This window comes from Aotus nancymaae, unplaced genomic scaffold (genome assembly GCF_030222135.1).
Source record: "Aotus nancymaae isolate 86718 unplaced genomic scaffold, 86718_ANA_hifiasm-v0.15.2.pri h1tg000059l, whole genome shotgun sequence".
NCBI classification, from domain to species: Eukaryota; Metazoa; Chordata; class Mammalia; order Primates; family Aotidae; genus Aotus; species Aotus nancymaae.
In genome coordinates this window covers 31,727,800-31,752,571 of record NW_026988473.1, presented here as the reverse complement: position 1 = coordinate 31,752,571, position 24,772 = coordinate 31,727,800, and the positions used below count along the sequence as shown (strand labels likewise).

The 24,772-nt window shown below is 37.8% G+C and overlaps 1 long non-coding RNA gene across 1 annotated transcript; it reads left to right on the top strand.

Moving 5' to 3' along the window:
* The first annotated feature begins 2,038 nt into the window (after positions 1-2,038).
* Positions 2,039-24,445, top strand: LOC105717228 (uncharacterized). Its single transcript, XR_001107480.2, has 3 exons — positions 2,039-2,184; positions 22,649-22,712; positions 23,731-24,445. It is a non-coding gene; the product is annotated as an uncharacterized LOC105717228 (long non-coding RNA).
* The last annotated feature ends 327 nt before the right edge of the window (positions 24,446-24,772 follow it).

Here is a 24,772-nt window from a genome sequence, read left to right as displayed (position 1 = left end):
CTATGCTCTACCTAGTCATCCCTCTTTTTTTCTCCCCAACTTCTGGTAACCACTGATATTTTCACTCTTTCTATAGTTTGTCTTTTCCAGGATGTCATATACTTAGAATCATTTAGTATATAGCCATTTCAGTTTAACTCCTTTCATTTAGCAGTATGATTTAAGATTCCTTCATCTCTTTTCATGGATTGATAGCTTGTTTATTTTTTCACAGACTAATATTCCATTGTGGATTTACTACAGCTTTATCCAGTCACCTCCTCAAGGACATCTTGCTTGTTTCCAAGTGTTAAATTGTGAGTAAAGTACCTGGCATTGGTGTTTACTTCTATTTTCTTACTAGATTGCTTTACATTTCAATTAAATTTAATGCAGTTTTTAAGATTTCCATCTATCATCTTATTAGTTTCCTATTTGTGTGATTTATTGTTCTTTCTACCTTCTCACCTTTGCCTTTTGTTGATAAAATCAGTCTGTTTATGATTCTAAGTGTTTTACTTATTATAATTTTGTTTTGTTAAATTAGTAACTGTGTTTATGAAACACATATTTAGCTTACAATTACATACCTTCAAGTAACATTATACTATGTCTTATATAGTGTAAGACCCTTACAGTATGTCCTCTTAGCTTTTGTAATCTCGCTGCCATACACTTTACTTTTATATATGCCGTAAAGTATACAGTAAGTTATTTTTATTTAAATGGTAAATTATTTTGGAAGACATTTAAATAAAAACAGTTATATATTTATCCATGCCATTACCATTTATGGAGCTCTTCTATCTTTTCTGTACATCCATATTTCCATCTCCTATCGTTTCTGTTCTGTGCTTAAAGGAGTTATTGTAGTACAGGTCTGCTAGTGATAAAAATCTTTCAGGTTTTATTTATGTGAAACCTTTACTTTTTCCTGGTTAGTAAAAGGTACTTTCATTTTCATTGGGTACAGAATTTTTTTTTCTTTTCTTTTTGAGATGGTGTCTTATTCTGTCACCGAGGCTGAAGTGTAGTGGCATGATCTCAGCTCACTGCAACCTCCGCCCCCTGGGTTCAAGCGATACTCCTGCCTCAGCCTTGTGGGTAGCTGGGATTACAGGTGCCTGCCAGTGTGCCTGGCTAATTTTTATATTTTTAGTAGAGATGGGGTTTCACCATCTTAGAGAGACTGGTCTTGAACTCCTGACCTCATGATCTGTCAGCCTCAACCTCTGAAAGTGCTGGGATTACAAGCCTGAGTCACTGTACCTGGCCTGGGGATGGAATTTTAATTCTAATTTTAGGGCAATTTTATTCTTTCAGTAGTTGTAAATGTATCTTAAATTGTTTCCAGTAAGAAATTGCTGGCTTGCTTTATTTTTTTTTTAAATCTCTGTATATAGACCTATTTTTATTCTGGCTGCTTTTAAATATGTTTTCTTATCACTTTTTTTGAGCAGTTTAACTACGGTGTGCATTTACATAGCTTACTTCATATTTTGTGCTCTTGGGGTACATTGAACTTCATGGATCTGTGGAGTTTTACTTTATATTTAATCTGGAAATTTTTCAGACATTATTTTATCAAATAGTTTTTTAGTCCTGGCCTCGTCACTTCTTCTGGAACGCCAATGGTACTTGTACTAAGCCACCTGAAATTGTCCTAAAATTCACTGGTGCTCCCTTCATTTTATTCTTTTCTTCTTTTTCTCTGTGTGCTGCATTTGAAATGGTTCCTATTGTGCTTTCAGTTCAGGAACCTTTTTATTGCACAATGTCTAATAGGTGTAATTCTCAATCAGTATATTATTCACCTCAGATACTGTAGATTTATCTTTTAAAGTTCAATTTAGTTCTTTGTAATAACTCTCATGTTCCTAGATTAGCATTTTAATATGATTAATATTGTTATAAAAATGATTTTCATGACCTCAACTACTCTTTCTAACATCTGTTTTTATTCTGGTTTATTTTGATTGATTGATTGATTGATTGTTTACATATGGCACTTGATATTTGATATTGCAGGACAAGAAGGGAGGATGATTAATATTCTGTAACGGTTCTGGGACATTTGGCTTTGCATATGAAAAAATTCATGAATAGGAGGATTTCCACCAAGATGGCCAAATAGGAACATCTCTGGTGTGCAGTTTCCAGCAAGAGCAACGCAGAAGGCAGGAGATCTCTGCATTTCCAACTGAGGTACAAGGTTCATCTCATTGGGACTGGGTTAGACAGTGGGTTCAGCCCAAGGAGGGTGAGCTGAAGCAGGGTGGGGCATCGCCTCACCCAGGAAGCGTAAGGCACCAGACAATTCCTTCTCCTAGCCAAGGGAAGCCATTAGGGACTTTTCCTGACACTGTGGCACTCTGGCTCAGATACTGTGCTTTACCCTTTTCACACAGTCTGCACAATCTGCAGACCAGGAGATTCCCTCTGGTGCTGACAACACCAGCTGCCCAGGTTTCCAGCACAAAACTGGGGGTCATTTTAGCAGCAGCAGGTTTTTTTTTTTTCTTATCCACCAGTGGCACCTGGAACACCAGCAAGGTAGAACTGCTCATTCCCCTGAAAAAGGGGCTGAAGCCAGAGAGCCAAGTGATCTGGCTCGGTGGGTCCCACCCACATGAAGACCAGCAAGCTAAGATCCACTGGCTTAAAATTCTTGCAGCCAGCACAGCAGTCTGAGCTCCACCTGGGACATTTGAGCTCAGTGCGGGGAGGGGCTTCCACCATTACTGAGGCTCAGGTAGGAGATTTTAACCTCGCCTGTGTAAACAAGGTCAGTGGGAGGTTTACACAGCAACTGGGAAGAGCCCATGGCAGCTCAGCAAGGCCTCTGCAGGCAGACTGTCAGTCACTAGACTCCCTTCTTGCTAGCCAGAGCATCTCTGAAAAAAGGCAGCAGCCCATCAGGGACATATAAATAAAGCCCCCACCTTCCTCTGACAGAGCACCTGGGAAAAGGGGCTGTTGTGGGTTCAACTTCAGCAGACTTAAACGTCCCTGCTGGCATCTCTGAAGGGAGCAATGGATCTCTCAGCACAGGGCTCGAGCTCTGATTGATAAGGGACAGACTGTCTCAAGTGGCCTCCTGATCCCCGTGTATCCTGATAGGGAGACACCTCCCAGCAGGAGCTGACAAACTCCTCATACAGGAGAGTTCTAGCTGGCATCTGGTGGGTACCCTTCTGGGAATGAAGCTACCAGAGGAAGAAACAGTCAGCAGTCTTTCCTGTTCTGCAGCCCCCACAGGTGATTCCCAGGCAAGCAGGGTCTGGAGTGGACCTGCAGCAAACTCCAGCAGACCTGCATCAGAAGGGCCTGTTTATTAGAAGGAAAACTAACAAACAGAAAGAAATAGTTTCAATATAAACAGAAAGGACATCTACTCAGAGACTCCATCCAAAGGTCACCAACTTCAAAGACCAAAGGTAGATAAATTCAAAAAGATGATGGGAAGAAACCAGTGCAAAAAGGCTGAAATTGCCAAAAACCAGAATGCCTCTTCTTCTCCTCCAAGAGATCACAAATCCTCACCAGCAAAGGAACAAAACTGGATGGAGAATGAGTTTAACAAATTGACAGAAGCAGGCTTCAGAAGTTGTTGTGTAATAAACTTCTCTGAGCTAAGGGAACATGTTCTAACCCAATAAAAGGAAGGTAAGAACCTTGAGAAAAGGTTAGATGAAATGCTAACTAACTAGAATAGCCAGCACAGAGAAGAACGTAAACAACTTGATAGAGCTGAAAAACACAGCTCACACAAGTTTCAATAGCTCAATCGATCAGCAGAAGACAAGATGTCAGAGATTGAAGATCAACTCAATGAAATAAAGTGAGAAAGCAAGATTAGAGTGAAAAGAAATAAAACCTCCAAAAAATATGGGATTATGTGAAAAGACCAAATCTACATTTGATTGGTGTACCTGAAAATGACAGGGAGAATGAAACCAAGTTGGAAAACACTCTTCAGGATATTATCCAGGAGAACTTCCCAACCTAGCAAGGCAGGCCAACTTTCAAATGCAGGAAATACAGAGAACACTGCAAAGATATTCCTCAAGAAGAGCAACCCTGAAACATAATCACCAGGGTTGAAATGAAGGAAAAAAATGCTAGGGCAGCTAGAAAGGAGGTTTGGTTACCCACAAAGGGAAGCCCATCAGACCCACAGCAGATCTGTTGGCAGAAACCCTATATGCCAGAAGAGAGTGGGGGCTATTATTGAACATCCTTATAGAAAAGAAGTTTAAACTCAGATTATATATCCAGCCAAACAAGCTTCATAAGTGAAGGAGAAAAAATTCTTTATGGACAAGCAAATACTGAGAGATTATGTCACCACCAGGCCTGCCTTACAAGAGCTCCTGAAGGAAGCACTAAACAAACAATCAGTACCAGCCACTGCCAAAATGTACAAAATGGTAAAGACCATTGACATGAATAAACTACGTCAACTAATGGGCAAAACAACCGGCTAGCATCAAAATAGCAGGATAAAATTTACATGTAACAATATTAACCTTAAATGTGAATGGCTAAATGCCCCAATCAAAAGAAAGACAGAGACTGGCAACTTGGATAAAGAGTCAAGACCCAATGGTGTACTGTATTCAGGAGACCCATCTCATGTACAAAGACACACATAGGCTCACTCAAAAGAAAGAGATGGAGGAAAATTAACTAAGCAAATGGAGAGCAAAAAAATGGAGGGCTTGCAATCCTAGTCTCTGATAACACAGACTCTAAACCAACAGAGATCAAAAGAGACAAAGTAGGCATTATGTAATCATAAAGGATTCCATGCAACAAGAAGAGCTAACTATCCTAAATATATATGCACAAAATACAGAAGCACCCAGATACATAAAGCAAGTTCTTAATGACCTACGAAGAGAATTAGACTCCCACACAATAATAGTGGGACACTTTAAAACTCCACTGTCAATATTAGACAGATCAACGAGCCAGAAAATTGACAAGGATATCCAGGACTTGAACTCAGATCTGAACCAAGAGGACCTAATAGAAATCTACAGAACTCTCCATCCCAAATCCACAGAATATACATTCTTTTCAGCACCATGTCACACTTATTCTAAAATTGATCACATAATTGGAAGTAAAACACTCCTCAGCAAATGCAAAAGAATGGAAATTATAACAGTCTCTGAGACCACAGTGCAATCAAATTAGAACTCAGGATTAAGAAACTCACTCAAAACTGCACAACTACATGGAAACTGAACAACCTGCTCCTGAATGACTACTGGATAAATAATGAAATGAAAGCAGAAATCAAGATGTTCTTCAAAACCAATCAATCAGAATGAAGACACAATGTACCAGAATCTCTGGGACACAATTTAAAGCAGTGTGTAGAGGGAAATTTATAGCACTAAATGCCCACAAGAGAAATGAGGAAAGATATAAAATCGACACCCTAACATCACAATTAATTAAAAGAACTAGAGGAGCAAGATCAAATTCAAAAGCTAGCAGAAGACAAGAAATAACTTAGAGCAGAGGAGAACTGAAGGAGATAGAGACTCCTCAAACAACCCTTCAAAAAAATCAGTGAATCCGGGAGCTGGTTTTTGGAAAAGATCAACAAAATAGACTGCTAACCAGATTAATGTAGAAGAAAAGAAATAAGAATCAAATAGAGGTAATAAAAAATGATAAAGGGGATATCAACCCCAATCCCACAGAAATACAAACTACTATCAGAAATTATTACAAATACCTCTATGCAAATAAACCAGTAAATCTAGGAGAAACCAATAAATTTCTGGACACCTACACTCACTGAAGACTAAACCAGGAAGAAGTTGAATCCCTAAATAGACCAATAACAAGGTCTGAGATTGAGGCAGCAATTAATAGCCTACCAACAAAAAACAGTCCAGGACCAGATGGGTTCACAGCCTAATTTTACCAGAGGTACAAAGAGGAACTGGTACCATTTCTTCTGAAAGTATTCCAAACAATACAAACAGAAGGAATCATCCCTATCTCTTTTCATGAGACCAACATCATCCTGATATCAAAACCTGGCAGAGACACAACTAAAAAATAATATTTCAGGCCAATATCCATGATGAACATTGATGCAAAAATACTCAATAAAATACAACTGAATCCAACAGCACATCAAAAAGCTTATCCACCATGATCAAGTCAGCTTCGTCCCTGGGATTCAAGGCTGGTTCAACATCTGCAAATCTATAAACATAATCCATCACATAAACAGAACCAAAGACAAAAACCACGTGATTATCTCAATAGAGGCAGAGAAGACCTTCAACAAAATTCAACAGCCCTTTATGCCAAAAACTCTCAATAAACTAGGTAGCAATGGAACACATCTCAAAATAATAAGAGCTATTTATGACAAACCCACAGCCAATATCATACTGAATGGTCAAAAACTGGAAGCATTCCCTTTGAAACCTGGCACAAGACAAGGATGCCCTCTTCCACTAGTCCTATTCAACATAGTATTGGAAGTTCTGGCCAGGGCAATCAGGCAAGAAAAAGGAAGTCAAATTGTCTCTATTTGCAGATGACACGATTATATATTTAGAGGTCCCCATTGTCTCAGCCCAAAATCTCCTTAAGCTGATAAGCAATTTCAGCAAAGTCTCAAGCTACAAAATCAATGTGCAAAAATCACAAGTATTCCTATACACCAATAATAGAAAAACAGGGAGCCAAAGCATGAGTGAACTGCTACTCACAATTGCTCTACAAAGAGAATAAAATACCTAGGAATACAACTAACAATGGATGTGAAGGACCTCTACAAGGAGAACTACAAACCCCTGCTCTAGGAAATAAGACTAAGGAAATAACATATGGAAAAACTTCTCATGCTCATGGCTAGGAAAAATTAATATTGTGAAAATTGCCAAACTGTCCAAAGTAATTTATAGATTCAATGGTGTCTCCATCATGCTACCATTGACTTTCTTCACAGAATCCACCTTAAACTTCATACAGAACCAAAAAAGAGCCTGCATAAGACAATCCTAAGGAATAAAACAAACAAAAAAGCTAGAGACATCATGCTACCTGTCTTCAAACTATATTACAGGGCTACAGTAATCAAAACGGCATGGTACTGGTACCAAAACAGAGATATAAACCAATGGAACAGAACAGAGGCCTTAGAAAGAATGCCACACATCTATAACCATCTGATCTTTCACAAACCTGACAAAAACAAGACAAGCAAAAAAATAAAATGGGGAAAGTATTCCCTGTTTAATAAATGGTGTCAGGAAAACTGGCTAGCCATATGCAGAAAGCTGAAACTGGATCCCTTCCTTACACCTTATACAAAAATTAACTCCAGATGGATTAAATATTCAAACATAAGACCTAATGCCATAAAAACCCTAGAATAAAGGCTAGGCAATAGCATTCTGGACATAGGTATTGGCAAGGGCTTCATGACTAAAACACGAAAAGCAACAGCAACAAAAGCCAAAATAGATAAATGGGATCTAATTAAACTAAAGAGCTTCTGCACAGCAAAAGAAACTATCATTAGAGTGAACCAGCAACCCAACAGCATGGGAAAAAAATTCTGCAATCTACCCATTTGACGAAGGGCTAATATCCAGAATCTACAAAGATCTTAAATTTACAAGAAAAAAAACAATATATCATCAAAAAGTGTGTGAAGGATATGAACAGACATTTCTCAAAAGAAGACATTTATGCAGCCAACAAACATACGAAAAAATGCTCATCTCTGGTCATTAGACTAATGCAAATCAAAACCACACTGAGATACCATCTCACACCAGATTAGAATGGCAATCATTAAAAAATCAGGAGACAACAGATGCTGGAGAGGATATGGTGAAATAGGTATGCTTTTACACTGTTGATGGGAGTGTAAATTAGTTCAACCATTGTGGAAGACACTGTGGCGATTCCTCAAGGATCTAGAAATAGAAATAAATACCATTTGACCCAGCAATCCCATTACTGGGTATGCCCAAAGGATTATAAATCATTCTATTATAAAGACACATGCACAAACATGTTTATTGTGACACTGTTCACAATAGCAAAGACTTGGGACCAAACCAAATGCCCATTAATGATAGACTGGATAAAGAAAATGTGGCACATATATGCCATGGAATACTATGCAGCCATAATAAAGGATGACTTGCTGCCCTTTGCAGGGACATGAATAAATCTGGAAACCATCATTCTCAGCAAACCTACACAAGAACAGAAAACCAAACACCACATGTTCTCACTCATAAATTTGAATTGAATAGTGAGAATACATGAACAGTGGGAGGGGAACATCACACACCAGGGTCTATTGAGGGAGGGGGCGGGTAGGGGAGGGATAGCATTAGGAGAAATACCTAATGCAGATGACGGGTTGATGGATGCAGCAAACCACCATGGCATGGGTATACCTATGTAACAAACCTGCATGTTCTGCACATGTACCCCAAAATTTAAAGTATAATTAAAAAATTAAAAAATCATGAATAAAAGTATATATACAATCTGTGTTTGTATAGGTTCTCTCTATAATGTTTGCACAATGATGAAATCACCCAAGAGTTCATTTTTCATAACATATCCTCATCATTAAGTGATACATGCTGTACTCTAATCCTTCATAATGTTTTTTTTCCTGAGACTAAGTCAGTCTTCTCACATACATACATATATTAAACCATAACAAATAGCTGAGAAACATCCTCTAGAATTCTCTGGAAAAACATCTTTGTATGCCTAGTTCTGTTTCTCTAGCAGTCTTCTCTACTTCTTGCCTGAAGTTATCTGTCTTTTCAATTCAGAAAGTCTGCCAGACACCACTTACTTTCACCAGATTCAGATTAGAGAATGTCTAGAACTTACTGGAACCTAAATGACACCAGTCTTTTAAGCTTTAGTTTTACAATGAAGAGATAAGACGCTGGTAGAATAAAATAGGATTACAAAGACCAGTAGTATAAAGAGCTAAACATGATATAAAATGTCATTATATTTACTTATTTTTTGTCTTGTTTACCTTTTGTCTGCCTATAAAAAAATAAAACTCTCTTAGTTTCTAATAGATTAAAAATATCTTTAATGTCAAGGTACTGTGTCAATTTAGAGCTCTTAACTCAGACTCTCCTGTTAATCTGTAAAGCACAAGTCAAGTCTGGGAATATAAAGGAGAATTCTAAGTTGAAAAGTGGCATTCATTCTTCAATTCAGAAGAAGCTCTTATTGCAATAAATAAAATAAAAAGAACTTCCTTTGTAGATCTTTCAGGGGCAGGAAATATAAGACATATATTAAATAGACCGTGTAATGAACTTTAATTGGAAGATATGGGTAACAATACCAAGACTTCTATTGTTTGCTCTAACTATATGATATTGGGCACAATATTTAAACATTCTGAGTCTCTGTTAATATGCTCTCACAATGCAATAAAGAAATTCCTGACACTGCGTAATTTATAAAGAAAAGAGGTTTAATTGGCTCATGGTTCCACAGGCTGTGCAGGAAGCATGGTGCTGGCATCTGCTTGGCTTTTGACGAGTCCTCAGGAAACTTAACAACCACAGTGAAAGGCGACGGGGTCAGAGGCACATCACATGGCCAGAGCAGGAGCAAGAGGGAATGAGGGGGTAGGTGCGACACACTTTAAAGCAATTAAATCTCAGAACTCCCTATTGTGAGAAAGATTCCAAGAGGGATGGTGCTAAACCATCATTCAACCACCTCCCTCCTGTGAAATCCACCTCCATGATCCAACCACCTTCCACCAGGCCCCACCTCCAACAGTGGGGACGGAAATTCAGTGTGAGATTTGGGCAGAGACACAGATCCAAACCATATCATTCTAGATCCCTTATTTTGTTTATTTTCTGTCCAACCTATTAGAATATAAGCTTCTCCTAGGAAGCAACTATGGCTAATTAATGTTTGTATCCCTAACATGCAGCATAATATGATTATATATTATGTGTAAACCTAATAGAAGATATTTAATAATTCTTTAAGGAAGGAATAAAAGTTCCCTTGTTATCAGTTAAATCAAGGGAGGCAAAATACTCACAAAGCCTCTTTTATAAGAATCACTGATGCTCCCATCTTTTTCTCACTCTCCTAGTGTCTTCATTTTACTTTTACCACAGATTGAATTTCATAGTCAATTTAACTACTGCTTTGCATGTGTTTCAACCGCCTTGCTTCTATCTCTAGATTCATTCTATTCTTTTTTCTAAATCACAATCCTGGTTAAATGTAATTCCTTACCAGTTGGGAATCCTTACCACTGGTAAGTAGAGATGCATGGGTAACAATGCATGTCTCAGAACTGCATCAGTACAGCTAGATGTGGCTGGATAAATACGTATGACCACTCAGGTTAAAATCATTACCACAAACCTCAAGCACAGCCTTTATTGCTTGGCAATAAAACTACATTTCTTCAGTCCATTCAATTACTGACTTGTAAGACAACTATTTTATGCATTCCTTTTGCTCTTCAAACACCACTCTCATTTGCGTTTCTACTTCATTATGGAAATTAAAGCACTCCGAGAAGAATTTGTTCAAACTTTCACCACTGAACTACTGACATACTAGCATTTGTGTTTACACACTTACCCTTCTTTCCTATTTATACATAGAGATTATTCATGCTCCTATTTAAAGCCGATTCTGCGAATTTCCACCATATAACACCCTCTCATCTATTCAAATCATTCATGCACTGCTTAACAACATTTTGTTCAATGACAGGCCAAATATACCAGTGGTCTCATGAGATCATACTACCTAATGTTTACTGTACTTTTTCCATATTTTAGATTTGTTTAGATACCCAAATACTCACAATTGTGTTGCAGTTGCTTACAACATTTAGTACAGTAACCTGCTGTAAAGGTTTGTTGCCCAGGAGCAATAGGCTAGACTATATAGCCTAGGTGTTTAGTAGGCTATGTCATCTAGGTTTGTATAAGTACACTCTGATGTTTGTACAATGATGAAATCACCTAACAATGCATCTCTCAGAATATATGCCCTTCTATAAGTGATGCATAACTGTAATTTAAAAAAAAGTTCCCCTCTCTCCAAATGGATAGAACTAGAGGCCATTTTTCTAAATGAAATGACTCATATACAGAAAGTCAAAACCTGCATGTTCTAACTTATAAAAAAGAAGCTAAATAATAAGTACACATGGACATATAGAAAGGAGGGAGTGAGGGCTGAAATACTACCTATTAAGTACAATGCATACTATTTGGGTGATAGGTACACTAACAGCCCAGACTTCAGCAGTATGCAAAATATCCATGTAACACAGTTGTATTTAGTTTTAGGTCATTCTTGCATTGCTGTAAAAAATACTTCAGGCTAGATAATTTATAAAGAAAAGAGGTTTAATTTGCTCATGGTTTTGCAGGCTGCACAGGAAGCCTGGTGCTGGCCTCTGCTTACGGTGAGGCCTTAGGGAGCTTACAATCATGGCAGAAGGCAATGAGAAGCCAGCATGTGACACAGCGACAGTGGGAGCAAGAGAGGAAGTGTGAAGGTGCCATACACTTTTAAACAACAAGATCTCACATAAGCATAGAGTGAGGACTCACTCATAAAGAGAGCACCAAGCTATTCATGAAGAATCAACCCCCATGACCCAAACACCTCCCACCAGGCCCCTCCTCCAACACTGGGAATCACATCTCAAAGTGAGATTTGGAGGGGGACACCTCCAGACCATATTAACCTTGTACGCCTAAATCTATAAAAATAAAAAGTTGAAAAAAAGTCCCCCCTCTCTTCTATATCATCATTTCTTTCTTTATTTGAATTACTACATCAGCATTTAAATACACTGCTACTTCTTCTATTTTAAAAATAAAGCCCCCTGACCTCACTTGGCCTCCAACTACCATCTCATTTTTCTAATTCCATCTATAGAAAAACTTCTCTCAAAAATATTTTCTGTCTATCATGTTCTTTCCTTTCATTATTTCAATCCACTTCATTTAAACTCTCTCCACTGCCCCACTGAAACTACTCTTACTGACATCACCAAACAGTCTCCATGTACTAAGTCTAATCATATATTCTCAGTCATTTTTCTTGACCTATGATCGGTGTTTCACACAGTTTATTACTCTTTTCTAAAAACTATTTGTTTAGTTCCTAGAATATCACACTCCTTCCTACTCACTTGTTCTTTTCAATTGATTTTGCAGGTTTTTCTTCTTTCTCTGATGTTTTAGCTTTGGTGTAACCCAGGGCTCAATTCTTAGACCTTACCTCCTCTCTCTTTACACTCACAACTAGGATGAAATCATCCCCAGTGGCATGGCTTTAAATACTGTTTACATGCTAATAACTCCCAGCCAGGTTGTCTTCTCTAAAATTATAATACATAGAGTCAGATGGTTGCCTCTGAAATCTAAACTGCTGTATTAACTATCATGCCCAAAACAAAACTCTTACACTCCGTTTTCAAATTTACTCCAAATACATTTTCCTCATGTTACTTAATGATAGACAATTCTGTATTTTTATTTGCTTAGATCAGAAATCATTGCCTTCTTAATCTTTCTCACACTACACATTTGGTCCAATAGATAGTCCTCCACTTACATTTTATATCCAGAATCACATGACTTCACACTCTCCAGCCTAAGTCACTGTCACTGCTTTCATGGATTATTGCAATTTATTTCTAACTGGTTTACCTACTTTCACCTTTGCTCTTCTACAGTCTATTCTCAGCACAATGGCCAAGATAATTATATAAAGAGTAACAGGGTCATGTCATTTTTCTGTTCAGAACAATGCAGTCTTCCTCCATGGCACTCAGAATAAAAACCAAAGTTCTTAAAATAGCCTGTGAGACCCTATTAGACCTGACTTCCTATTATCTCTCAGATCTCATCTACTATTCTAACTCAGCACTGCATGGCCACCCTGGCCTCTTCACTGTAAAAGTATATACCAAAGATGAAACTGCCTCAAAACTTTGTAAGCCTTTTCCTTCTTCCGGGAATTTCTCTCTCAAATAGCCACATGCCTCACTACCACACATCCTTCAACCCTTTGTTATACTATTCATTTCCCAATGAAGCCCGCTCTCACCAACCCTATTTAAAACTGCATTACCACTATCCAGCCCTCCCAAAACCAATGCCTTTATATGATTCAGACAGGAAAATAAATCACACCAGGTTTTTAAAACAGAGAACATTTAGTATAAGGAATTAATGACAAAGCTGTGGAAGAGCTGAGAAGCTAAAAAGAGGATGGAGAAGCAGCCCAGGTATTAGCAACAGCAAGAAACATCTACAAAAACTTCATGGGACTAGAAGGACTAGCAAAGGGAATGATGTTACCAGAACCCTGAATGCAGGGTTTCTGGTGGGAGTTAAAACCATAGTGAAGGTTGTCCAGCTAGATCTCAGCTGGAACCATAGAAGAGGGACTGTTTGACTGGATGCCTCAGGAATCAGAGAGAGGTAAGAGAAATACCCTGGTTTCTGTTCTCCCAAACTCCTTTGTTTCACACTGGGTAAACCCGCCCAAGTCCAGAAGACCAGGAAACTTGAGAAATGTAATTCTCTGTAATGCATGGTAAAACCAAGATAGGCAGAGGGTAGCAGGTTGGTGTACTTACCATCTCTTTAGTGTACCAGACAATGCAAGTGGTTTATTATCTCTGCCTTAACAAGATCAAAGGTGAGCAAGGGAATGGATGTCTGTTTATTTTATTTACTTGGATATCCCTACCACTTGGAAATATGTCTGCCACATAGTAGATCTCAAATATACGTGTAGAATGAGTGAATATGGTAGAATATGAGGATTAAGAAATGGATTTGCTTCTTACACCCATCACAAAACTTTTATGAATTAAAATCATCTACCTACATGATAATTTGTATTCATTACAAATTACTCATAAGGATTTATTGTAGAAAAAGTTATCAGAGTGAAAGAACAAATGTTCACAATAGGTGGCACATGAAGGACAGAAGCATAGAATGACTGCCTCCCACAGGTCACTTGTGAAAAAGTGTCATTTCATGACTTGGAGAAAGCAGAAAAGAGGAATGCTTGTTCAAGTGCTAAAGAAAGTTTGAAGGAGAGATGGAGTGAAGATAGAGAAAGAGGATTTCAAACAGCTGTGCATTAAGGAATAGAGTGATGAATAAGGAATAGAGAAATCTTAGGACTTTAACAGTTTGTCAGTGATGACTATAAGCGATAAAAAACAAAGCTGGAGGCATCATGCTACCTGACTTCAAACTATACTACAGGGCTACAGTAATCAAAACAGCATGGTACTGGTACCAAAACAGAGATGTAGACCAATGGAACAGAGCAGAGTCCTCAGAAATAATGTGACACATCTACAACCATCTGATTTTTGACAAACCTGACAAAGCAATGGAAAAAGAATTCCCTATTCAATAAATGGTGTTGGGAAAACTGGCTAGCCATATGCAGAAAGCTGAAACCAGACCCCTTCCTTACACATTATACAAAAATTAACTCAAGGTGGATTAAAGACTTAAACATCAGACCTAAAACCATAAAAATCCTAGAAGAAAACCTAGGCAATACCACTTAGGACATAGGCATGGGCAAATACTTCATGACTAAAACACCAAAAACAATGTCAACAAAAGCCAAAATACACAAATGGGATCTAATTAAACTAAAGAGCTTCTGTACCACAAAAGAAACTATACTCAGAGTGAACAGGCAACCTACAGAATGGGCAAAAAATTTTGCAGTCTCTTTATCCAATAAGGGCCAATATCCAGAATCTACAAAGAACTTAAACAAATTTACAAGAAAAAAAAAAACCATCAAAAAGTGGGCAAAGGATATACACAGACACTTCTCACACATCCATTTATTGGGCACTATTCACAATAGCAAAGACTTGGAACCAACCCAAATGCACATCGATGATAGACTAGAGAAAGAAAATGTGGCACATACATACCTTGGGATACTATGCAGCCATAAAAAAGGACAAGTTCATGTCTTTGCAGGGATATGGCTGAAGCTGGAAACCATCATTCTCAGCAAACTAACACAAGAACAGAAAAGTGCCACATGTTCTCACTCATAAGTGGGAGTTGAACAATGAGAACATCTGTACACAGGGAGGGGAACATCACACACCAGGGAGTGTCAGGGGGTTGGGAACTGGGGGAGGGATCGCATTAGGAGAAATACCTAATGTAGATGAATGGGTAATGGATGCAGCAAAACACCATGGCCCATGTATACCTATGTAACAAACCTGCACGTTCTGCCCATGTTCCCTAGAACTTAAAGTATAATTTAAAAAAAGAACAAGGAGAAAAAAAATAGCAGGGAATGGGAATTGATATACTGATATTTGCTATGCTTACTTTCAACGATCTTTCTAATATAAATATGAATTATAAGTTAACACTAAAGCTATATGTTCTTTTTCCAAAAAAATAAAAAATAATATAGGGCTGAACTTCACACTATTTCCTAACATCCAGAGACTCAAGAGTTTAAATGTTATGAAGAGACCTGTAAACACTCTTCTATGACACTTCTAAAATAAATTAGTGTCATCACCTTCCTCATTCTGCTGTACTTCCCTGCATTAATTAGTGAGGGCATTTCTTCCCTCATTCAGCTGTTGCCTTTTTCCATTCTCTTTTCCATTCTTTAATTTCCTCTTTTCCTCCTTTTTAAACTAATCTCCTTTTATCCTCTTTAACTTTATTTTCTTATCTTTTTCCTACACTTCCTCTCCACACATATTTATGGGAAGCTTATATACTCCTGCAATTTGAATAATGCTGTTATGTTGATAGTGATACAATAGACATTATCTATCATAAAACTCTCTCCTGGCTGCGGGCCCATATCTACTGCCAAAGATAGCTTCGCTGTGCTCTAGGCTGGAATTCAGTTTCCCAGATACCTTCCCTGTAACCTCACTGCATATTGCACCATGCTGTCCTATGAGCAGTGGTAGAAGTAGGCACAATGGATTTGTATACGTTGAGCTTCCATTCCTGGCTCAGCTAATTGATGGCTGCACAACTTTGGGAATAATTTCAAACCTATTTGAGTTTTTTGCCTTATGCGAAATAAGTTAATCCTTACCTCATAATTTTGTCATAATGATTAAATATGATGACACTCACGTGAAAAGCTGAGTTTTTCTATCCTTGGGAGTTCACTAAAATGGAATAAACATAATCCCATATGTGATGGGTTCCTCTGGATGCTGCTTTATCCCTTTAGGGATTCTAGAGGAATTGAGTACCTGATTTTCCTTTTATATTTGGTTTTGAGATCTTACATTCAGTGAATGAGTGCAGATAATAGACTCATTTTGGCAGTAAGTGAAAAATATGGCCACAATGTATTTTTGCAGTAACTTTTATTAAGAGCTGGGCTTTATTTCCTTATCCTTTGAATTTGGGCTGGCTCTATGACTCTACTTTGACCAATAGAATATGAAAGATGTGACACTGTGCAATTTCTGAGCCTAAAGCTCAAAAGATCTTACAGCTTCCACCATTGCTGTCTTAAAACACTGAAACTCACTAAAGAACAATTTTCTTTTCTGTGAAGTGATATACCAAAAGTACTTGCCTCATTAAGATTTTTCTAAGGATTATGTGAGATGGTACACATCAAAGGTTCAGCACAGAGTATTTGGTAAATGTAATCTATTTTCCTCTATAGTTTCCTCATCAACAATAACATTATTCTAATTGTAAAGCTCTCTGAGCCATAGTGAAATCCAGGTCACTCTTCATATTGTATATACTCTCACCTCCTTGCCTTTGTACATTATTACCTCTTCCTATAATGTCTTTCTTCACCCTGAACCCAAATTTTATTCATTGTGGTTATTTCTACTCATTCCCTAAGGAGCAATTTATAAATTATCTTCATGTATCCCTCTCTTAGCCTCCCTTCCCCTAAACTAAATCCATCTCTCCCTTTATCCCAGCTGCACACTCACAACACCTTGTATGACTCTCCACTCTAGTATTTACTACATCAGATTAAATTTGTGTTCATTTCTGTGTGTCCAGAAAAGGCTGCGATATTTTCGGGAGCAGGCATCACGCAAATTTTTAAAAAAATATTATCATTACTGTCATGATTGTGGCCACAATTTATTCTGGGTTTCCATGAGATAGACCTTATATTAACCACATGTTTCTGATGCTTTAACATCTCATATCATGCTGGCCCCTAAGACACTGCCTCTCCCAAGGCTAGACAAATTCTAGAAATAGTGAGCAACTCACCTGGGAGCATGCCTTTCATATGCAAACCAACCAATCCAGAACCCAAACCTCAATCACCTCTAATGTTGCTCTTACACACTCGGCCACTCTTCTACATCCTGATCACCTCAGGATCAGACACCAGACAACTAGGGACAGGTGTTATGCCCTGGATAGCCCCAGAGTTATTTAAAAAGAACAGTCCTAAGCCTGATCACCCTGCCTTGCCGGTTTCTTCCTCTTGGGATCTGTGACTATAACAAGCTATCTTTTCAAAGGCAATCATTTCCTGAACTGTTGTCCTTGCCATGCCCCAAAAATAATAACACCTATATTTTAAAAGAGACTCTTTACTTTGTTTTTAAAATCACTTAAATTTTCTTACTGTAAGTGTACGTGGTTGACTTTTTATAGAGATAAGAAAATTATACACAGGGAGGCTGAGTAACTTGTTCAAGATCATAAGACTATTAGGCAATGCCTACAATTCAAATCCTGGTTCTTTTGTCTCCAGATCCTGAGTTCTTTGCTGTTATTTTGATACAGCCTGCAAGACTTCCTCAGTCACAGCTGTCCCCTTCCACAGGGTTGACTAAGACAGGGGACCCCAACTCCTAGACAATGGACTGGTACCGGTCCATAGCTTTTTAGGAACCTGGCAGCACAGCAAGGGGTGAGCGTGAGTGAAGCTTCATCTGTATTTACAGCCACTCCCTATGGAGTAGCTGATCACCTGAGTTCTGCCTCCTGTCAAATAAACAGTGGCATTAGATTATCATAGGAGCACAAACTCTATTGTAAACTGCACATATGAGGTTGCCCAACCCTTACGAGAATCTTATACCTGATAATAATTTTCAGTCTCCCATTACCCCCAAATGGGATCTTCTAGTTGCAGGAAAACAAGCTCAGGGCTCCCACTGATTCAACATTATGGTGAATTGTTTAATTATTTCATTATATATTACAATGTAATAATAATAGAAATAAAGTGCATAATGAATGTAATGCTCTTGAGACATCCCGAAACCATCCCTCCACCTCCCCACCCCAGGTCCAAGGAAAAGTTGTCTTCCACAAAACCTGTCCCTGGTGCCAGAAATGTTGGGGACTGCTGGACTAAGACATGTGTAGCAAGGTATATTACCTGAGTGCTAAATGCTGATTCAAGATATGTATTAACATATCTTAATTTCATACTTCTATTTTCTCAATGCACCCTCTAATAATAACAAAATCTACTTCCTTCTGGTTATGAAGAAGTGGGAAAACATATGGGAATTTTAAAAGACCTGTTACAAAATGATTTAAAGGATGTTTCTAAATGGCTGCTAAAAATAAGCAAATCGTGAAATAAAGTTTGAAACAAATATTAATTAATTTGGATAAAGCTGGTTTTAGATCAGTGTAGAGATTATTAAAATAGATTTCAGCAAGGGAGCCCAGACTCCTGAGTATCTATGAGATCTAGGACTATTCACTTTCTTTCTCTTGGTCTTTCTTTTCTCATCTGTAAAATGAGCTAGGGTTGGATAAAGTAACTGTTCCATCAAGTCTTACCAACACAGTCCAGATTGTTTACCAGTTTTTATTTGTAATTTTGAATAGTGCCACTAGGTGGCAGCAGGAATTTAATAATACCTATCTTTTAGTTTTCTAGTTTCCAAAAAGATGTTTTGCTTGAGCAGGAATCATTTTGGAAAATACTACTACCATACCACCACCACATTAAACACAGCTAAAAAACAATAAAGTACACAATCATAAAAACAAACCACTTCGAAGTCACCTCAGCACACTGCTATGTTATAAAATCCATTGTCACAAGGTCTAAATTTTTATTATTATATGTCTTAATTCTGTGAACTCTAAGCATGTATATACAACTACCAGCTCAATATTTCACCTTAGATGTCTAATAAGTATCTCACACCTAAACACAGCCAAACAAAACTCAGTTTCTCTCTTGCAACCCTTATACCTTCAAAGCTTTTGCCATCTCAGAAAATGAAAATATTATTTCCCTTGTTTCTTAATCCAGATATCTAGGAGCCATAAATTACTTGCTTCTTTTTCTCCTATTCCACATCCCACTCATCAGAAATGCTTTGACTTTACCTTCCAAACCCATTGCTAAAGTTTCCATTTATGTCTGTCTTCACTGCTACCATTGCTTTCACTTACTGGAATGAACTCAAAACCCACTAATTGGACTTCCTATTTCTCTTTTTGTCCCTCTACAATCCATGTTCTATATTTTAACTACACTGATTGTCTAGAATATAAATAATACCAAATATTACTCTGTGGTTTAAAACTCTCTGCTATTGTTTGCTTATTTGTTCCCTCAAAACCTCATGTTGCAGTTTGATCCTAACGTTGGATGTGGAGCCTAATCAGAGGTTTTTGGGTTATGGGAGTGGATTCCCCCCTCATGAATATATTATTAATACCCTCCCTGGGGTTGGAAGGAGTGAACAGGTTCTAGCTTTATTAGTTCCAGTGAGAGCTTGTTAAAAGAGCCTGTTACCTCCCACTTCTCCCTCTTTTTCCTCTATTGTCATGTGGTCTCTCTGTACTGGCTCCCCTTCACCTTCCGCCATGAATGGAAGCAGCCTGACACCCTCACCAGATGTTCAGTCCTCCAGCCAGCAGAATCAGGGGCCAAGAAGCCTCTTTATTTCAGTTTGGTGCAAAATTAATTGCGGTTTTTGCTATTACTTTCAAAGACAAAAACAGCAATTACTTTTGCACCAACCTAATACATTACCTAGCCTCCGTTATTCCTTTATAACAACACGAAATGGACTAAGACACCCTCTGAAAGATTCTCATTGCCCTTAAAAATATTCCAACTCTATGACGTGATCTATGTAGATCATCTATGACATGATCTACACGTTTTCATAATCCCATGGCTTCTTCCTAACGCTTACAATTTACACATTCACTCACTCTGCTTCAGCAACACTGAGCTTCCTCCCACCCTGTACACACATGCACACACACACACACACACACACACATGCACCAATCTGTTCTGCTTTAAGTTGGTTCTTCCCTCTGTCTGGAATGCTCCAATACTACCAATGACTGGCTCCTTTGCATCCTTCAAGTCTCAGCTTATAGAAGTCCTACCTACCTAGACCATCTGTGGTGCCCATGGACACTTTCCTTACATTAGCCTAATTTGTTTCCATTTCAGTAATTACCACTCTCTGAATTATCTTGTCTATTCATTTGTTTACTTGTTTATTATCTTTTCTCACTAAAATGTGTGACTTAGGCCAGAAATACATCATGTATTCATCACAATGTGTATATTTCAAATGAAGTATGGCTAGAATTGGATTTTTCATGAAAGGTTAAAAGGATACACCAACATCATAGAGAGAAACAGGATTTCCCTATTGATCTTTGTCTTCTTTGAATCCAGTAATTTAAAAGCACTTATTTTTTTTCCTGTGAAAATCCTCATATTACAAGCATTTTTGTCTTTAGTAATTTTTTTTTATCTCTCAGTAACCATTTAACAACAAAATTATTTATAGCCTCTTAGCAATGACAAGTAATATTTGAGTCCTTACTCTGTGCTAAACCCAGGGATACTTTATATTTCTAGTATATTAATCATTAAAACTTCTCTGTGATTGGAGTTCATTCTGATATTTTCTAAAATATTATAGTCAATGCAGCAACTGAGAGTAAGGGCTAGTGCAAAGTCTCCCAGGTCTATTAGCTAGTTTGTACTGGAGCCAGGATCTTATCTCTAGCAGTTCTGGTCCAGAGACTGTCCATTCAACTGCCTTGTTGCCTTGGTCTCTGTACTAGTTTGTTGTGGCTGCTATAACATATTATTGCAAATGTAGTGGCCTATAACAATGCACATGTATTCTCTTAAAGTTGCAGAAGTCAGAAGTCTGAAGTCATTTTTACTAGGTTAAAGTTAAGGTGTAGTTAGAGCTAATTTATTCTGGATTCTAGGCAGGAAGAATTTGTTTTCTCACCTTTCACCTTCTAGTGGCTGCCTGTATTTCTTGGCAGTGACTCCAAAGTTCATCACTCAAGTCTCTGCTTCAGTCATCACATCACCTTCTCCTCTGCCTCTGACTCCTCCGGCTTCCTTTTTATAAGGATCCTTGTGATTACACTGAGCTAAACCAGATAATTGCGCATTCCAAGATTCCTAACTTAATCACACATGCAAAGTCCTCTTTGCTGCATAAAGGAATCTTCACAAGTTCCAAAGATTAGGTGGCAGATATATTTGGAGGACCATTTATTAAGCCTTACCACACACACCCCTTGCTAGCCAGTGATGGGTAGAGAATACCAGGGTGTCACATTCACTACCTAAGTGACTTGCCTCCACACACCATTCTCTCTTTAAGTAATTTAACCTAATGCTTCAGCAAAATTACAGAACGCAGAACATCATGGACCTTTGACTTCACTCACAAATAATTGATGTTGAAAATGGTGATGGTATACTATATGTTGATAATAAACATGCCTGCAAAGTGTTAAACACAAATGTTGAAAACTATGTTCTAATGCATTCAGTTTCTGCCTCTTATTTTCTTCTGTTTGGGCTTCTTACTTAAGAACCACTCTGACACGCTATGGATAACTTTTTATTTAAAATGGGAGAATACTTTTTACAAGGATCAAAAACCCTTGCTTATTACAGATGTGATCTAAATGAATGAACTTAAAAGAGAATTAATGCTGGGCTTTACTAAACCAGCTCCTCGATGCCAGTTATTAAAAAATGATATTGGCAAGCAATGAAATACCTTGTAAAGTGCCCAGTAGCATCTATAAATAAATTTACAATTCACTTAGGATGGAAACAGTACGGAGGAAGACTAGAATATATCAACAGGGCTGTAAAATGATGCTTTTGCTTCCCTTTACTTCTGACCTCTCAATTACAAAGGCTTTTCAAAAGAGGGCTGGTGGTAGAGCATCACCCCCACATTGCTGCTCTCAGCATATCTGGCAACACAGAGCTTCCATTTCAACTTTCATTTCATTACATCCCTGGAGGCAGAATAACTTTCCAAGTCCAAAGTGGTTCTTTAAGAGGAATAGTTTAAGCACAGGACCATCTGCAATCAAGGTCAAATTGTCTCCATGGCACATTTTTTTAAAAGCCACTATAACTGAGAGTTTCGATTTATTTCTGTTTTTCAAAGAGATGAGAATATATGATACCACTAAGATAAATTGCAATTTTGCTATAAAGAACTGTTTTTCAAATTATTTTTGACAAAACATAAGATCATTTTGTAAGGAAAAAAAGAGGCCTGTTTGAAATATTGTTGACAAATGTTTATTCTATGATTCTTTTTCAGGAATTTGAAATACTGGAATAGCACTAATAAAGGCTCTGAGAAGTCCTACAATAAGGAAATATCTGTAACTTTGTTGAATATTTTTAACCACTGACTCCATGATATAGTTTGAATATTTGTCCCCACTCAAATCTCATGTTGAACTGTAATCCCCCATGTTGGAGGTGGGTCCTGGTAGGAGGTGTTTGGGTCATGGGGGTAGATACCTCATGGGTTGGTGCTGTACTCTCAACAATGAGTGAGTTCTCATGAGATCTGGCTGTTTAACTGTTTGGCACCTCCTTCTCCCTTGCTCCTATAAGAGACATGCTGCAGGAGTGCCATGTGGTGAGCAAGCTCCTGCTTCGCCTTCTGCCACGAGTAAATGCTCCCCGAGGCCTCCACAGAAAACAAGCAAATGCTAGTGCCATGCTTGTACAACCCACAAAACTGTGAGCTGATTAAACTTCTTTCAAGTTACCCAGTCTCTGCTATTTCCCTATAGTAATGCAAGAATGTCCTAATACACTCCCTTATATGCATATGGCCTATCTCCATTTTATAAAAGGATGCTTTGTGGCATACGCTGTAAGAAACAGTGCTCTAATGAGTTTTTGTAGATGAGATGGCTAAAGTATCACAGAAATGGTAATGTGAACAACCATTCTGAAATGGATAGGGCTAAGAAATAACTATCTAAAAATTCAGAAACTAAAATATTTGTCCTATGAAACACTCTCTAAAGGAGTTCAATGTCCATGTAAATTTAGGCAACATTGCCCATTACATCTATTTTCTTACAGACTTAAACATGCTGGAAAAAAAATCAGCTTTACTTTATCTAATTTTACAAAGTTTATTTGAATATCAATATGCATTTTCCCCCAGGAATAATAATAAATACCTTGGGGAACTAAGGTGAAAAGCACTTTGGAAAAATATGATATGGTAGCAAGAAGAGATTTAAGATTCCAACCAATTCAGATTTAATTTTAGTTCTGCTACTTGCTGACTGCTTGACTTTGTATAAATTACTTAAGATTTATTTATGTGGGAGGCTCTGAGGACTCCCATGGTAAATTATATTCCTCTTCTCTGCTCAGGTTTTGAAGAAGTTGAAAAAATAATTAAAGTTAAATGTTGAGGCCATAAGATGACATTTATCGCTAACAGAGCTCAGGTTTTAGGACATGGCCAAAAGTCTGCCAATCCTGGTGGACTTGCTCATATAGAAAGAACACCCTTGCTAAAGAGGAAGAAGAGAGAAGATGAGTCAATCATGCCCGTCCATGAACAAATCAGATAAGTTCTTCTATTTCTCGGGGTTCTGAGGGATAGAAGGAGTGAAAAGAAGCCAGCAATACCACACCTGTAAAATTCCAAATTCCCTTCAACAAAAAAGAAACCTCTCCTCTGGACAATGTTAACCCCATCTTTGAAAAGTGGAAATATCATCCACACAAAAGCCTTCACTTGAATATCTACACCAGCTTTATTCATGATAACCCCAAACCAGAAGGAACCAAGATGCCTTTCAATAGGTAGATGGATAAACAAACTGTGATACGGCCATACAATAGAACATTATCCAACGATAAAAAGAAACGAAATCCTAATCCACGAAAAGATGTGAAGGACCCTTAAATGCATATTGCCATAAGGAAGAAGCCAACCTGAAAAGGCTACATGACATTTGGGGGAAGGCAAAACTATAAAGGAAGTAAAAACATTGTTGATTCTATGGGCTTCAGTGAGAGGAAGAGGAGGGATGAATAGGTGAAGCATACAGGATCCAAAGGGTGTAATACTATATGTTATGATTTTATATGATACTGTATTCTGTAAAAGAGTATAGTTCTATATGAAACTTTAGCAGTGGGTAGCTAATATTGTGCGTTTGTCAAAATATGCAGAACTGTAGAACATAATAGTAGATCTTAAACTGTGTGCTTTATTTACTGATAATACATCAATATTTATGTATTATTTGTAACAACTATTCCACACTAATGTAAGTAATAATAGGGGAAACTGTGTTTGTGGAGAGGGAGGGGTGATGTATATGGAACTCTGTACCATTGCTCAGTTTTTTGTAAATTTAAAACTATAATTAAGTGTATTAGTTACAAAAATTAAAATAAATAA